General features: G+C 45.5%; 1 protein-coding gene across 3 annotated transcripts in view; it reads right to left on the reverse strand.

The window, feature by feature from the left end:
- The window catches only part of LOC147638492 (OTU-like cysteine protease family protein), a 117,368-nt gene that overhangs the window by 98,580 nt on the left and 1,102 nt on the right, over window positions 1–17,686 (reverse strand). Inside the window, exon 1 of one of the 3 annotated variants that reach the window (XM_086798405.1) lies at window positions 10,493–10,514. The exons of the other annotated variants lie outside the window; for them this stretch is intronic. The gene's annotated coding sequence lies outside the window, so the exon portion shown is untranslated. Of the gene's footprint in view, window positions 1–10,492; window positions 10,515–17,686 lie in introns of those variants that run through there. 3 annotated transcript variants of the gene reach the window in all.

A 17,686-nucleotide genomic window follows, 5' to 3' on the forward strand; every position in this document is an offset into this window, starting at 1 on the left:
CCCGTGTATGGCTTAGACTGTGTTCTATCCATGGGATTGTCACGCCATGGAAGAGCCAGTATTTGTGACGTGTCTTGCCTATGGGACTATCACTCCATAGGGAGGCTCGTGCCTAGATCTGTGTCTTACCTATGGGACTGTCACTCCATAGAAAGGCTCGTGCCTAGATCTGTGTCTTACCTATAGGAAGACCCGGATTTATGTTTTCTGTCGTGCCATCATTGTGCCCAACAGATGTATTGTACTTGTTCCATGAACGGGAGATATGTCCATGATACTATTTGCACATGCATTCATGTTTTGCATGTTTGGAACTGTTTTCGCATGACTTGTATTCTTGTGTTTGCTTGTTTGACGTGCCACTTACTGAGCAGGGACGCCTGCCAGTGAGTCGTGAAGTTTGCTCTCTCTTCTGACGAGTTTTGTTGCGTGTGAACAGGTGGTAAGTGTATTGCACTTGTTTGTTTAATAGCTTTCTTTCTAACCTTTATTTTTATAAGGTTGTAAGTTCACATTCGTTTAATAGTGGGCACCCATTATGGGCACCCACGTATGGGCCAAGGTGGGGAGGGAAACCCCACTCTTAACCCTTTATGTGTGGGAGTGGATGCATGGCCACCTACCCACACCCCACCTTGAAACTGGCCGCCCCCATGCAAGCTAGGGGAGCCGGCCAGCTGTGGTCGTGTGCTCTCTCTCCAACACCTACAAAAGAGCGACCACCTCACCCGCTTGGAGAACACAGCAAGCGATCATCTCTTCTCCGTTTGCCCTCAGGTGGTTGCACCTCCACTCTGCAGGTTGCTGCACCTCTCCTCTCCAGACGGCTGCTCTCTCTACACAAGTGGCTGCGCCTTCCCTCTGCAGAGCAGGCGGCGGCGTTTTCCATAGGCGGCTGCAGCCAGGCGTCTTCTGCTCTCCAGCAGGCTGCGCTCTCCACAACAAGCGGCTGCGTTCCGCACAGCAGGCGGCTGCGTTCTCCCACAGCAGGCGGCGCCTCCTCTTCCTCCCCTTGCAGGCGGCTGCGCCTCCTCTCCACGAGCGACCACAAGCGGCTGTTCTCTCTCTACACAGGCAGCTGCCCTCTTCCACAAGCGGCTGCACTCAAACCTCCAGGCGGCTGCCTACTTTTCCTTCTCACCAGTAGGCTGCTGCGCCTTGGTGTCCATCTCTAGTAGCTGCACCTAGATGCATCGGGTATTTGTCTTCCACTCGCAAGCTACAAGTAAGTGGATTGAGATTTAAGTAAAGGATTTTGTTGTAAATCTGATAAAGGATTCTCTCTACCGCTATCACCCGTTCGGTGCCAGGTAGTCCAAGCTTTTGGAGAACCACGGTCCATGGGTGCCGAGATCGGGAGAGCCAAGCGTTACTACGGGAGCGCCTGTTTGTGCGTGGTCCTAGAACACCAGTGGGGCGCTCTTCGCGGATTCCAGTGAAGGCACAGGACCGTAGAGATTAGATAACTCAAGTGGACTGCTCTCCTTCGAACATCTACTTCGAGTCTCTTGTTTGGTAACTGTATTCATCTCAGTTGTACATGGACATCATCTGGTTCATTGAACCCATGGAGCATTGTATTTGTTAAATACTCCCAATAATATATCATATATTGAGGGAGGGGTCGGCCCGTTCCGGCCCCAGTGCTCGTTTCCATTGATCAGCATTTCATTTCATTTCAATTTTCAGTTGTTATTAAGTTGTCCATTCAAATTGTGATATTTAAGTTGTGCTATTACGCGTGTGGGTGTCCAACGGAGTCTATTCCCACTTGACACGATCGGTTTCAGAAAGTTTCCTCATAATCAATGCCATATGTCTTGGGCATATCCTCTGGCTACCAATCTACCCTCATACCTGCTTATGCTTCCATCACTGTTATGTTTTACTTTGTACACCCACTTGCATCCAATGGCTTTCTTGCCTTCAAGCAATTGCACTAAATCTCAAGTCTCATTTCCATATAGTGCATCCATCTCCTCATCCATAGCTTTCTCCCAACACACATTTCCAAGAGTCTCATCAATGCATGTGGGCTCTACAAGCTGAACAACTTTTGCAATGTATGCATAGTGATGTGCCACATAACCATCATAGGTAACCTCTGCACAGGATTCTTCACTCTCCCATATCTTCGCAGCTTTGCATTCATGGCTTCCATAGCCTTCTTTACACCAGGTGTCCTCATAGCTGGTATCCCAAGATCCTCATCAAGACTCATCTCTGAGCCACTAGACTCTCCATCAACATGAGAATGCCCTACAAAAATGTCAGGCATACTAAGAGACTCAATCACTTTCTCTTTGCCTTTATATGATGTACTAATCACATTTGCAGGACTGGTATTATGACACAGCCTGCCACTCCATGGTCTATCAACTGAACCACTAGATAAGAACTCTCCTGGTCCACTCAAAGACTGATTGCTGACTTGCATTCTCTGCAACCACATTTCCACTCACATCAGCCCCAACAGCTTCTTTTTCAGCGCAGCATACCAGCTGCTCATCTCATCAAAAACAACATCCTTGCTTACCCTCAACTCACGTGTAGCAGGATTATAACACCTGTATCCCTTTCCCTCAAGGGAATACCCAATAAACACACATTTTTCAGCTTTTGGATCCAGCTTAGTTCTCAGCTCATCTGGCACATGCACATATGCAATGCATCCAAACACTTTCAGATAAGACAAATCACGTTTTCTGCCAGTAAACCTCTCCTCTGGAGTTACATCATGTATGGCTGCAATTGGAGTCCTGTTCATGATGTAAACTGCTATAGAAATAGCTTCAGCCCAATAGCTATGTGGCATATTCTTCTCTCCCATCAATGCTCGCGTAATCTCAACAATATGCATGTTTTTCCGCTCAGCAACTCCATTTTGTTGCCGAGTGTATCTGCATGTAAACTGTCTCTGAATACCATTCTTCTGCAAAAATTCAGAGAACTCAATGGAGAAGTAATCTCCCCCTCCATCTGACCTTAGGTACTTTACATGTTTCCCTGTTTGCTTTTCAACCATAACTCTGAAATTCTGAAAATGAGTGAACACCTCACCCTTCTCCTTCATGAAGTATACCCACACTTTTCTTGTGTGGTCATCAATAAATGTCACATAATACTTGCAGCCTCCCATAGACATGGTCTTCGTAGGACCCCATATATCTGAATGCACAACATCTAGTGTATTTTTTCTCACATTTCTCTCACGTGGAAATACATGTTTTGTTTGCTTTCCAAATTGGCATGCTTCACATATTTTTTGCATACCTTCAACTTTAAACTTTGGCAACCCTGTCACAATTCCTTTAGTCTGCATAGACTTCATTCTCTGCACATTCACATGTCCAATTCTTTTATGCCAAATGTTTGTATTTGCAACAATTCCTAAACCATATGCAACCACCGCAACACTCACTTCAGGCATGTTTACATTCAATGTAAACATTCTACCCACTCTGTTGCCTTTTGCAACCAGCGTGCACTTGTCTTTAAAGTCTTCAACATAACAACCATCAGGGTTAAACCGAACCTGCAACCCCTGCTCAATCATCTGGCCAACTGAAACCAGATTCTTTGTTATATTCGAAACATGAAGTATATCTGCAAGGTACTTCACTTTGCCATCCTGCATAGACAATGACACATCTCCAACATGGGCAATTGGATGAGCAGTGTCATCCCTGTTTCCACAAAACCTGGTCTTTCAAGGTTTTTCATCTCCTTGAACCACTCCCCATGACTTGTCATGTGGTTCGAAGCACCTGAATCAACGTACCATACGTCATCTTTATGTGCTGCTTTAACATTTTCAGACATGGTATTAACGACATGCTGCATAACAAACAAGCTTTCATTATCCTCATTGTTTCTGCTCGAGGATGCATAGTTGTTTTCCTGCAATTTCCCATTTTGCATGTCAGTCTACTTCTTATAACAATCTGCCTGTTGCCAATGCCCAGGCTTACCACAATAAAAGAATCCACGTGTATCATTATACTGCCTTTGCCAATTTCCATGACCTCTTTGACTCCCCCTGTCTCTGAATTGGCCTCTTCCACCTGCGTCTTGTTGTTGTTGTGAATTCTAGGACTGTTGTTGTTGCTGCTGCTGCTGGCCATAATTCTGATTACCTGTTCGGCCACCTCCTTGGCTGCGTCCACGACCTCCTCTACCTCGTCCTCTTCCTGAACTTGTGTAGAAGGCCTGTTGCTCTGAACTGTTTTTGTTTTGTGAAGACTGTTGGCCTTCACCCAAGCTCTTCTCTTCTATAATCAACATAGACACCAAATCTGTGAAATTGGGAATGTTTTCCCGAGTCTGAATGGACGTCTTGAACGCCTTGTATTGTGGCCCGAGACCACGTAGACAGACTTCCACCTTATCATCATCATCTACTGAAACACCAATAGATGCAAGGGATTCCACAATACCCTTGATCTTCAATGCATAGTCATTCACAGACATACTCTTTTTCTCCACAGTATGAAGTTCATTCTTTAACTGTATCTTTCGTGCCTTGGTATTCGTTTCATAGAGTTTTACCAAGGTGTCCTGTATACTGATAGAGAGCCAATACATAACTTGGCATCCTGTATGTGCCCAATCATGGTGTCCTATATACTGATAGAGAGCCAATACATAACTTTTCTGGCTCCTTGGTTCCAATCCTTGAACTCTTTCACATCTTCAGCAATCGGATTGATCTCCGGTATCTCCGGTGCCTCTTCGTGCTTACCTTCTATGTAGTCCCAGTAACCCTTTCTCATCAGGAAATTTGTCAACTTGAACCTCCAAGCATGGAAGTTGTTCTTGTCAAGCTTATTATCAGCAACAATCTGGTTTATGCCATCATTTGACATCTTGCCAGACACACAAATTTACCAGAAACAGCACTCTGGTTTATCTTGCACAAACTGCTGTATTTTCTGCAGCGGTACTGTACTACACTCAAATGTCACAACCAATGACCTCAATGTGCCTACATACACCCAATGGCAACTGTTTGACCTCCTTGCAGCACACACAATGTCTGCACAACCAATCGGTCTTCCTGCAGTTCTTAAAACAGAGTTCTGCACAGAATCGATGACTTACCCACAGTGCTCGAAATCGCCTGCTTTCCGAAAACGAAGGTCCTCACGCGCCCGAAACGCGTTTTTGGCTTGAAAAATTTTCTATCCGATAGGACAATATAGTTGCTCTATAGCTTTACTCCCGCGAAGAAAGCTCGTCAATCAGAGATCGTTTGTCGGTACCTCCCGTAGAGCTCCTGACAAGGATGTAGTCGCCAATACAAATAGGGAAGAGTAGATAAAGCTCTTACCCTCGTACCGCTTCCTGTGCTTCTCTTCCTTGCAGCTCAGCCCTTAGCATGAACCAGGCTCTGATACCATGAAAAGATGCAAGGGAGAAGAGAGCTTGAGCTCTTGCAAGCACACACACTCACAAAATCCTAAAAGAAAACACACAAGGTGAGAGGCTGAAAATCTTCTTCTTCTTCACACAACACTCAACACACCATATACAAAGATAAGAGTATACACTAAATGAAAAGGTACTCAACCAAATACATTCTAGGGTTCTCTATAGTGTGAACCCAACCAAATGAGCTGGCGCTATAACTATGCCAGTCTCTAGAATGGCTGTCACACAGCCTGTCATCCCACTGGCCGCATATCATCCATGATCTCACCAACCATGCCAGTGGTGAAGTGTGGGGCCTATCTCCCAGGCGGGTCATTAGTGTCCACCGCCTCACTAGATGAGCTCAATATCTCAACAAAAATGAGACGTGATGTTTATTCACGTGTTCAAGCTTGTAAGATTTGTCAAAAAATAAAGGTTCCACATACGAAAAAGGCTGGTTTACTTTAAATTTTGCCTATCCCTGACAGATCTTTCATCGACATTTCTATGTCTTTGTGAGGCCTCTACCAGGATCCACTGAATCATGCAACACTCAGTGTTTTAGCATTGTGGACCTCTTTAGTAAGTTTTGCATGCTCATTCCATGTAAGCATATGGCCACAGCCGAAGACGTAGCCCGCTTTTTTTTCAAACATTGGTATCCCATTTGTGATTTACCTAGCACCACTACATCAGACAGGGATTCCAAGTTCATCTCACATTTTTGGAGGACATTATTCGAGAACTTTGGAACCAAGTTACAATTATCTAGTGCATTCCATCCACAAACAGACGGCCAGACATAAATTTATAACCAGTTGACCTTCGATGTTCTCAAGTCATACTTTCATGACCGACAGTCCAAATGGGAACATTATCTTCCATTGGTCCAAGCCACATCTTAAACGATACTCATTCATCCAGTATCGAACGTACTCCGTATGAGGGAGCCTTTGGTTGCCGTTTCTCTTCTCTTTTGATGAGAATGGTGTCTCCATCTCTCGAGGCTAACAAAATGACAAAGACATTCTCCGAAATTATTGAATCAGTTAAAGACCGCTTGACCAAAGCCCAAGAAGCTTACAGCATACAAGCAAATAAGTCTAGACAAGATGTTGATCTATTTGCATGTAATGAAACAGAGATTGAAACAAGTGAGCAAACGTTGTCCCAAGCTTTCTTTCCGTAGTTTTGGACCTTTTCCTATAGTTAAGAAGCTCAGTGATATCTCCATGAAGTTAAAGTTGTCTAACAATTAGACGATGCATGATGTTTTCCCTGTTTCTTGGCTAAAACCATATGTTGGACCAGAACTTTTGATGTTTCAGATGAATAGCAACCAAACGTGGTTCACGAAGCAGAAGTCATTGAGCCTGAGCAGATCCATCTTCATCATTGAAAGCATGGTTCCAGTAAAAAACTCCGTCAGTTCTACACGAAGTTCCGAGATCGAGGTACCCACAAAGCCGTTTGGCTAGACGAGGAGTTCTTTCAAGAGTACCCCCAGTTATTAGCGGACTACTTGGAAGCCATAAACCTGTCGCCAAGCTAAGCAGGAGGGAATGTCATATGCACCCTGCAGTGTAGTGCATGGCGACAAGATGGCTCATCATCCGTGCATCATTGTACAACAGTAGGACCCTTAAGGATATGATTTTGTCGTATGTCGTGGCCCCATTGTAAGCCCCAATCCGAGATATGTCAGGCACGAGCTATGTAGATCTTTACTCAACCTTGGAATGTCAGACAATCAGTCAGTCAAAACCCTTAACCCACTTGAAGAGAATCATTCATGCATGTAGAAGTCAGTAGAAGCTTTAGGGTATGCATTAGAAAGCATTCTGCATTTGCATAGCATTCATCTCATGTGCATGTGAACCCTTGCATAAGCCTTGAATAAGCATTATACCATTCATCCATTATTATCATCTAGTTGGCAGCCTTTAATATCGAGTCGACCAGCTTATTAGCATTTAATTCAGCATTATCATCATTATTACCATATATTCAGCGTTAACAAATCGTGTAGCTTCAGTCAGCCAGCTCGGTAGCCAACCAACCAGCACTATATACCCATATAAATAGTGAGTGTTGCATCTCATCATCGCATCTCACTATTCAGCACAACAAGCATCAACGTTTTGAAGCATACTAGCATTCAGCCTTCAGCAAAACGCATCATCATCAGCATAGGGAGGACGTGCTTCAGTCCATAAGTGTTTCTCAGCCCCACAGCAGAAATTCATCAATCATACATCATCATTTTCTCCATCCTCCCGGGTGAAGGTAAACGCCCATATTCAGTCATTCCCCTTACATATTCCCAACCTAGAGCAGTCCCTATTCAGCCCCTTTCTCAGCCACAGTTTGCAACCTTCCTATAGCCCCTTGGAAGAGTGCATTGGCATTGAGGTTGGCCATCATTGGTGCTTCTACAACAGTGTACAGTCAGCCCAACTCTTGGTTTTCCAAAGGTCTTGCGTTTGGCTTATCCACAACCCAAAGTCAGTCATTCTCTTCAAAGTAATAAAGCAAATACTCCTAGCAATAAGAGGGGAGCCTTCAGTGGGTAATTTGGGACCCGATAAGGTGTACGACTCTTTACCTCTCTCTCTCATCTCTTACAGTGTAAAGTAATAAAGTGGATTGCTAAAGACTCACGAAACTCAAGATACAAAAGCCGGTGTGAGACTTTGTGTGACAGGATTCTACATCTACGCATAATTCCGCAGCATGTCACAATGACAAGGTTTTAGATGTATTGGTACTTTTGTCTCATAGGCCACTTCGGCCTCTTGTAGACGTTAATATCGCCCACAACAATTCCTCTACTACGACATTAGAGCCCACCACCCGTACCCACGCCCCAAAGGAGTTCTTAGTGAGAGAGCTCGATCCATTCTACGAGCCAGACATCCCCGACCCACAGCATCACGACCCTCCACTACACAGAGACCGATTCGTGAGGTTCTCCGCCGACATGTCACGCTCCCATCACAGAGGCCTGACATTCACTCCACCATCAGATCGGTTCTGGCCGAGGCGGGTATCGACATTAGTTGATCACAACATATCTCACTCTACACAGGATCATCTGTTGATCACATGTACTGTCAGATGTTTTCATTTTACTTTTTCTTTCAGTTTTCCATGTCTCAGTATATCCATGGCACCATTGTATTACTTTTGGTCTCATAGACCCTTGGGGTCTTCCGTAGACGTTAATATAACTCTCTCTCTCTCTCTCTCAAAGGGCATGGTCCTCAAGGCCATTCGTAGACTACACAATGGGCGAGCCCAAGATCATGAGGGACTCACTGCCAAGTACATCTTGCATGCCCATGATACCCTAGCACCCCTACTAGCCTACATGTTCAATAGAGCCCTTTGTGAAGGATTTCCACCCTCTTGGTCCACCAACATCATCACCCCCATCCTCAAAGCCGGAGATCTACTTGATTCTAATAACTACAGGACGATCATGATTGGCCACACATTGGCCAAACTCTATGGATCAATGCTAGAGGCGGAGCTCACTTCATTTGCAGAGAGCTAGGGATGCATAGCCTCAGGACAGGCTGGCTTTCGGAGGAGCTACTCTACCCTTGACCACATCTTCACCCTCCGTGCCATCATCAAGGAGGGTAGAGCATGACATCAGAGGATTTACTGCTGCTTTGTGGATTTCCGCAAAGCTTTTGATACTGTACCCCGAGCTCTCTTACACCATCTACAGGAGATCAAAGTCCCATCTAACATGGTTTGGAGCATCATCGCCCTCTATGAGTCCGTCACCGAACGAGTGAGAGCCCCAAGAGGTACATCACAGGAGATTTCCAGCACTATTGGGGTGAAACAAGGCTGCCCTCTATCACCCACTCTCGTCCTCCTCTCAGACTCAGCCGAAGGGCTTCAAAGACAATTGGATGTCTTACATGACTTTTGCACTCAACGGGACCTCTCTGTTAACCTTGGTAAAACCAAGGTAATGGTCTTCAATACCTCTCGCCCCGTCACATCCAGATTGAGCTTCACATATAGAGGGGATCTTGTGGAGATTGTCTCATCCTATGTCTACCTTGGTGTCACTTTCAATGGCCCACGCTTTACCATGCTTCCCGCAGCACATGCTAGAGTGACGCGGGGATATACAGCTTGAGCTTACTTGAGCGGCACTGCTTCCAGGCACATTTTCAAGAGCCCAGGACCAAGGGCTAGCTTTTTGACACCCTCATCACACCAGCCTTGATGTATGGAGCAGCTTTCTGGGAGCCAAATTTATCTGATGAGGATTGGCAACGAGTTGAGAGGCCCTAGGTCATGATGTTCTCCTGTATGATCTGCAGCAAACCATCAATCCCACACCAGATTATCCACGCAGAGTTTGCTGCAGCCCCGATGGTAGTGGAGGCACTCTTCCAGATAGTCACATACCTCCATCGCATCAATCACATGCATCCCTAGAGGTACCCGAAGCTTGCCCTGGAGTCCTCCAGATAGCTAGCATTTGAGGGGCATTCTGGAGTATGGTATGCACTAGTTTCCACTTGGTTCTCAGTATATGGGCTCTGCATGGACCGCCTACCCCCCCTTCAGTACAGTTTGGACTCCCCTTTTTTCCGGCTATCTCACGAGGATACCAACCAGGTTATCCAGTCAGATCTTCTTAGCCTCTACACACATTGCACATGGATCACACCCCCGAAGCTCCCCATTGGAGAGTGGTATACCATCTACCCAGAGCTGAGATTGCTCCCATGTTTTTATGTTCTCAGTATTCCATGACGAGTTTCCATGGACAGTTTTGTATCACCCCAGTGAGATAGTTATATTTATGTTTTCATTCTGTTTTATTTTCCATTCCATGATGAGATATGCCATGGACATTATTGTATCACTTTGGTCTCATAGGCCCATTGGGTCTTTAGTAGACGCTTAATATATCTTTCTTTCTTTTTTCGTGAAATAGTGTTTTATATTATATGTAAAAATGTACATCAGCCACATGGCTCACACAGAACCTATGGCCCCAAAAAAAACCCCCACAAAAGATCCTCTAAAGGATCATGACCATGCAAACCTGTACACTAATAAGAAAGCCTCCTAGCCAAATAAGCATCCCATATAAAAGCATCAAAGATGAGCCAGCCGAGCTGCCGTAGACCATAACGAAATAACATCTGCATCCAGTAGCTGAGATGAGAGAAGAGAAGAAAACTGCCAAAGCAGCAAACCGCGCATACGTAGAATGTGCCCATGTATTCCAGACAAGGAATCAAAGATAAACCCATTCCGTGCAGTCCAAATATGCCAAAGTCCTGTCATCTAAGGAAATGGAATATTCAGAACAAATCCCAAATATCCACTGATGAGCCGAAACAATAGATCTCTCTACTGCCTCCCAAACGCGAGAGACAAAAGACCAAATCTGACAGGCCACTAGACAACTCATGAACAGATCCATAACTGTTTCAGTGCATGTCGTGCAGAAGAAGCAAGAGGACAATGTAATTTTACGACGGCTGAGCTGATCCCGTGTAGGTAACCCTCCCACCAACATCCTCCAAATGAAAACCTTACCTTGGTAAGGGAGTTTAGACTGCCAACCACGCATAAGAGTTTTCTGCCACCATGATTTAGACTTGTGCAATCCCCACACCTTATTGGCCTTGGCTAAAACCCAATCTTTCTCTGATACGAGCTTATGATAGACCTGGTTAGCTGAGAGTGATATCAAGTCACCAGATTTACATAGTGCCCAATCAAGCCAAGGCTGATCTGCAGATGGCCGAGGCAATGGAGTAAAAGGCTCAACTGCATGCATGATGTCAACCCATAGTGGCTGAAATGTCCCAGGAACCTTAAAGTGCTGCCGAATACGATGAAACGAATATGGCCTGTCACGACTAGGTATCACAGCATCTCGGATTCTAACCAAGCCTAACCTGACCATGCGGTTGAGTCGTATGCGTGAAGCATCTCTGTCTGGCCAAACAATGACACGCGACTCCACAAATGTTTCGAACTGCAAAGAGTTCAAAAGTAGTCTTTCGTGACCAGGATCTCACCGAGCCAATAGTAGAACATCATGCCAAGAAAGGAGAATATGCGATAAAATGTGAGATGAGCGAATACGGACAGGATGAGCCGCATTCACAATGTCCCACCATGAAGTCTGCACACGTGTCCGTCCATGTGACAATCCCTCCAACTCAATCAAGTCACGAGCCATAAATACCCAAGGCTGCTCCTGAAACACATATCTTGAAAAAGCGCCCACCTACGCGCCACCATATGCAGGCGGACATCCAGTAAAGCAGCCCCACCCATTCTTTTGGGCGTCGTAATGTGATTCCAAGCTATCCGTGTGTTTGACCCATAATATTTCCTTGCCTCTTCCACAGCATAAACTGAATGGGAGCAACCAAACGGATGAGAGATTTGTGCGTCCAAGGTAGCAAAGGCAAAAAATAGGAAATCATGCTAAGCATAATAACCTGAGCTACCTTAACCCTCACGTGCATAGGCCACCCTTGAGCTTTCCAATACACAAATTTATCCGAGATCCGAGCAAAAATCCAAGCAAGAAGCGCTTGGGGGTCCACATCCACACCCACCGGATATCCAAGATGACGAACAATGTCTCCTGTATGCACCACACGGCCTTGCCACCCTAATGCCTCAAGATCAAATTCCGTGCATACAATGAGGACTGATTTTGTTGAATTTATTTTCAGCCCAGAAGCCAATGCAAAATTATTCCAAGCTTCCATTGCTCGATCTATATTGGCTTTTTCGGCCCTGAGCCACATAAAAGTGTCATCCGCAAGGGCTTGAGCAACCAATTGCTTGCCATGAGGGAGATGCAAACCAACCACTTCACCATGCGATGCCATAGCATCTAGGCGAGATAACATAGGATGAGTGGCAATGGCAAAGAAAAGAGGGCTACGAGGACAGCCCTACTGGAGAGAACGGGTGAGAGAAATACCATCCGAAAGTCCTCCATTGAGCATAATCCGCGTGACAGAGCCAGAGCCAAGTAAATGCACCAAATTAGTCATTTTGGAACCAAAGCCCATGGCTGTCATTAACTGAGAAAGGAAAGACCAGCTGACATGATCAAAAGCTTTTTCAAGATCCAGCTGCACCATCACAATCTCTTGCTTCTTTGCCTTGGCATAATCCACTCCAATTTGAACATTAAGAATATTATGCAAAATATTCTTGCCATGCACAAATCCATATTGATATGGATGAATAAGAGTAGGAAGCACCTTCTGCAAGCGATTGGCAAAAATCTTTGTAAAGATTTTATACATAATACCCATAAGTGAGATCGGGCGCCATTGAGCCAAAGAAGTAGGCAAAGGGACTTTGGGCAACAAACGAAGTATGCCCAACTTCCAATCGGCAGGCATATATCCCTCATCCCAAACCCTTTGACAAATAAGCGTCAAAGGCTCTGCAAGCTGATCAGCATATTTTCGGAAAAATTCATTTGTCAAACCATCCCAACCAGGGCTCTTTCCCATGGGAAGTTTGGAGAGAACAGCACTTCCCCTTGAGTAACAGGAGCATCAAGTTGAACCGCCACATCAGGGTCAACTTGATATCGTACTTCAGCAAACAATGACTCCCTTGCAACCAGGACAGCCGACGAGACATCCTCTCGAGGGGCAAGCAAATCTTCATAAAACCTGATGCAATGCTGAATAACCTCAAAAGGTTGAGTAACAAGGTTGCCTTGGGCATCCATCAGCCTAACAATATTCTCACGCATATGTTTTTGATGCAACTTATCATAGAAGCGATGAGATTGACAGTTAGCATCCCGCAAAGCATCAAGACGTGCAAGTAGTTTAAAGCGATAATATTGTGCTTCCTGCACCCTAGATAGCTCCTTTTTCAGCCATTCTATGGCATCCACAACTTCAGCATCCATAGAGTCAGTAAACATGAACGCCTGCAAGCCCTTTAAAAGCGACTCAAGAAGAGCCACATGCTGTTTTTGTATAGAGGCATTAGCAAGACCATAATGCCGCGCTAATTTCCGAGTGTTGGTAAGGAACACTGGCCAAGCATGATAATCAGCCATGGACACTCTTGTGGAGAAATGTCGTATCAACTGACGCATATAAACATCAAAAACTTCATGCTCCAAAAAAGTGTGATTTAAGTGCAAAGGCAAGCGTCCCAACAAGCCTTTATATGCATCCACAGGATGATAGACCATTTCAAACACAAGCGGCCAATGATCTGACAAAACCTGTTGCTGATCAACCATCATAGTAAGAACCTCTGGCAAAAAGAGATCTTGATGTAAAATATACATCCTATCCAATCTAGCATAAGTGCCCCAAAACTGTTGTGAGGCATAAGTGTAACCCCTTTCATCTGGATGCAACCAAGACCACATGTCTTGTTTTAGCGACCTTGCTGCAAAAGCTTCCCACGCCATTCTCTCCGGGCCATCCATTACAGAATGAGGCGACGTGGCTTGCTCCCTGGAGACACACATATTAAAGTCTCCCATCACAAAGCCAGGATGAGAGATTGAAAGAGCACACAAGTCATTTCACAGCAAACGGCGTGCATGAGCATTATTTGGAGCATACACCCCTAACAACCATAAAGGCGTATCATCCCAAACAATCTGTATCACTAGAAATCTTCCATGAACATCTTGAATCACAAGAGAAGGCTGAAACTGCGAACGAACAGCAAACATAACACCTGACTGCGAAGCCGGATGTCCGCTGTAGAAAACATGAAACCCCTTATATACATAGGCTTTGCCAGCCAACTTATGCTGCTTATGTTCAACTGCACACAAAGCATCCCAACCATAACAAAAAGTTGTACGCCAAAGCCTGAACTGCTTTTGGAGCGAAGAAATACCCTTTACATTCCATTGTACAATTTTCATAAGCCTTCCAAGAAAAGGAATCAACAAGGCCGTGTACTAGGCCCAGGACAATCTGCCAAATCACGAACCTTTTGAAGCATTGCATTTTTAGACATGGTATTTGTGATCTCAGACTGCCCTTGGAGTTCCCAAGCACGTGCCGAAGGGTAACGACCATCCCATGGCGAGATGACCTCACCCTTCGAACCAAACACAAGAGGCAATTGTTATTGTGCTTCTTTTGTTAGGCGACTTCTAATAGGATAGCGTTCTACTCTATCCACCCCAAGAGCCCCTGTACCCTGAGAAAGTTGGCCTCCCGGCCTCTCAATCCTGGTCTGTTGCTGGGCACCTGAACCCAAAGGGCGACGAGCATATGTATGTAAGGACCCCTGATGAGTACGCAAAGGCCCCCGCCAAACAGCATCTGAGAAATCCCCCCGCAGGGCAACAAATCGTGTCTTTTTACCACGTACTTCCACCCATGGCTGCTCAACCTCATTCTAAACATCCATGTGCTGGGCATCATGTAAAGGAGCATCATGCTCATCTTCCACGGGCAACTGCCCATCAACGATATCCTTGGTAGCAACAACTTGTTCTTTCTTAGGACATTCGGAGACAAAGTGGCCCATCTCACCACATTTGAAACAGTGGCCAGCAAATGTATCCCACCTCAATTCATACATTAAAGGTTGTAGCCCAACCATATTGACACGCAAATGTGTCGGCCTAGGTCTCCTAGTATCCCACAACATGCATAGACAATTTCGGTTTCTAGATATCATTCGAGGCACCACCAAGACATTACTGATACCTCGCATGAGACCTGGTAAAACACGCCAAAACATTGGTGGAAATTGTTTCACTTCAACCCAAACTGGGCAAGCCTAGCGCAACATACCTTGGTACTCTGCCATAGGCTTCCACGGAACCACATGAACCAACTGCCCATCCAAAAAGAGTGGCACCTGCTCCAAGACTGCCCTACGGGCTTCCGAAGTGCGAAAAAGTATTTCATAAAAGCCTCTCGGACCATCATAAATCTCCTCAAGTGCCTCAGCGACACCAAGCGGCCCAACCATGCTCTAAGACGAGGCAACAACGGAATATGCCCAGTAAAGAAGAAGATAGCAGCACGATCATGAAAATCTGCTAGCTGTTGTAGCAACAAAGGAGTCTCCATGCATACATCAGCCACACCACCATTATCTACTGCAGCCATTTGCACGCTATTTGCCTTCACATATTCTTGCAGAAGCTCACCAGTGATCTGCAGCAAACGTGCAAACTCCGGAGAAGGTACCTGAGAACTTTCCTCTGCATTCTCTCCAACATTCACCGGAGTGTAGCTTGCATCAACATCAAGCCTTTGGCGTTTTTGTTGCTCCGAGGCATCTGAAGCATAACCCACATCCTTCTCGATCATCTCCTCAATAAGATCCATGTTAAGGCTATTGGCAGCCATGCCACCAACAGCAGCAGCCGGGTCATCCAAATCCACGTACAAAAGCAAAGAAAACCCGTTCTCTCAAACCCTAATTCAGCACATGAAAACCCTAATTCAGCACCTGCAAACCCTAATTCAGCAGCTGCAAACCTTAAATCAGTAGCTGCAAACCCTAAATCAGCACCTGTCTTTGGATTTTGTAAATGAAGCAAACACCCTTGAGTATATACACCATGTTCACACGTCCCTTGAGATGGCAAACGAGCAACGAGCACACGAGACTCCAGCGAACAAAGGGACGAAGAAACAACTGTTGCTAATCCGTCGACACAGGCACAGACTTAAGTGATACACGCCAACAGTGAACGACGCCTATTGTTGCCTTCTTCCATGCTCGAATCTTGTGCGCTAGTGTTCGCTTGTCGCCCGGTCGGCTCTGTCTATCTTGCTGTGTGCGCTGGAGACCCTCCTGGTAGATTTGACTCCCTCTCTCTCTCTCCCTCTCTCTCTCTCTCTCTCTCTCTCTCAGGCTTCACACCCACTGACCTTAGGGGTCATCACTTGCACTCAACAAGAGCAACTGACTTAGACAAGCCACTACGCATATACACAAGTGCTATGGCCCCGTGTCCTGTGGTGTTACCACAAAAAGAAAGAACGAAAAATATGTCTATATAAAACCCAAAGGGTCTATGAGACCATATATAATACATGTGATCTGTGGGTATCTGTATGCCAACAAAACGTGAAAGGAAAAAAACTAGCTACCCAAAGAACACGACCCATGTATTACGTGAATCTTGCATGTACAATGTGATCAACCCAATTAACCATGTGATATCCTCATCCAATAATAGTACCATCTTACATGACAGAGCTGAGGGTTGTGATGAAGTCCACCTCACGTGGTCCATGACTCCAAAGAGAGTCATGCATCTGCCACTGTCAGGTGAAAGGTTCGCATCATTGGGGGCGGGGATGTCTGGCCCTCAAAATGGATTCAACTCCCTCTCGAATGACTCCATGGATCCGTGGGGGTGGAGGATTGCACACTCTACTATGGTGATAGCCTGTGTGATCCCTCTTTCCATGTGGGGCATGAGTGCCTCCTCTATCGCAGGGTGAGACAATCTAAAGAAGTCTCTAATGAAGGTCTCAGAAACATCCCTCTCGCAGCAACCTCTTGGATGCAGGCTCTCTCTCTCTCTCTCTCTCTCTCTCTCTCTCTCTCTCTCAGACACACACACACCCCCCAGAAAAGTTCAGCTTACAAGATCACTCCCCACACGCCATCACGCTCAAAGGCCCATTTCTCCTAGGCCAGGACCTGAAATTTGAACAAGAAATCACATACTAACAATTCCAAGTTGGCTAATTGTGTGGAAATCTGGACAAATTTAGAATTAACGACTAATCAAAGCCTTAGATAGTGGCTGCTCACCCTTAATTAGATAATCAATGAATACTGTTTGTGTAATGAAGCTAGATCACTTAATTGCTAAGCTAATAACGAGATATGGGAGTAGAGATGTTGGACTCCTACACATACCTATGGTGGTGTTAGAACATCATCCCCTTGCTGCTGACTTCCTGTGTGGTGTCCTATTTTACCCCTTAGGGCTGACCATGTTAGCTAGAGGGGCTGGTCACCCCTCACAACATTTACCCACCTATTTTCCCATTTTATGGAGTCATGGGCATTTATCCTAGTCATGGAGAGCTAGTCCGCTGCCTCTACATGGGCATATATATAGCCAGGCTTGTCTCCCCTCATATTCATTGCATTGCATTGTTTGCTACAGTCCCTCACATACGAGGCCTTCTTCCCCTCTTGCTCGGGACTTGTATTCTTGTTTGGTAATATTGAGAGCACGTATACACCTATGTTTCCTCTCTCTCTCTCTCTCTCTCTCTCT

Source organism: Cibotium barometz, chromosome 5, assembly GCF_041138505.1.
Source record: "Cibotium barometz isolate CiBa-2024 chromosome 5, ASM4113850v1, whole genome shotgun sequence".
NCBI classification, from domain to species: domain Eukaryota; kingdom Viridiplantae; phylum Streptophyta; class Polypodiopsida; order Cyatheales; family Cibotiaceae; genus Cibotium; species Cibotium barometz.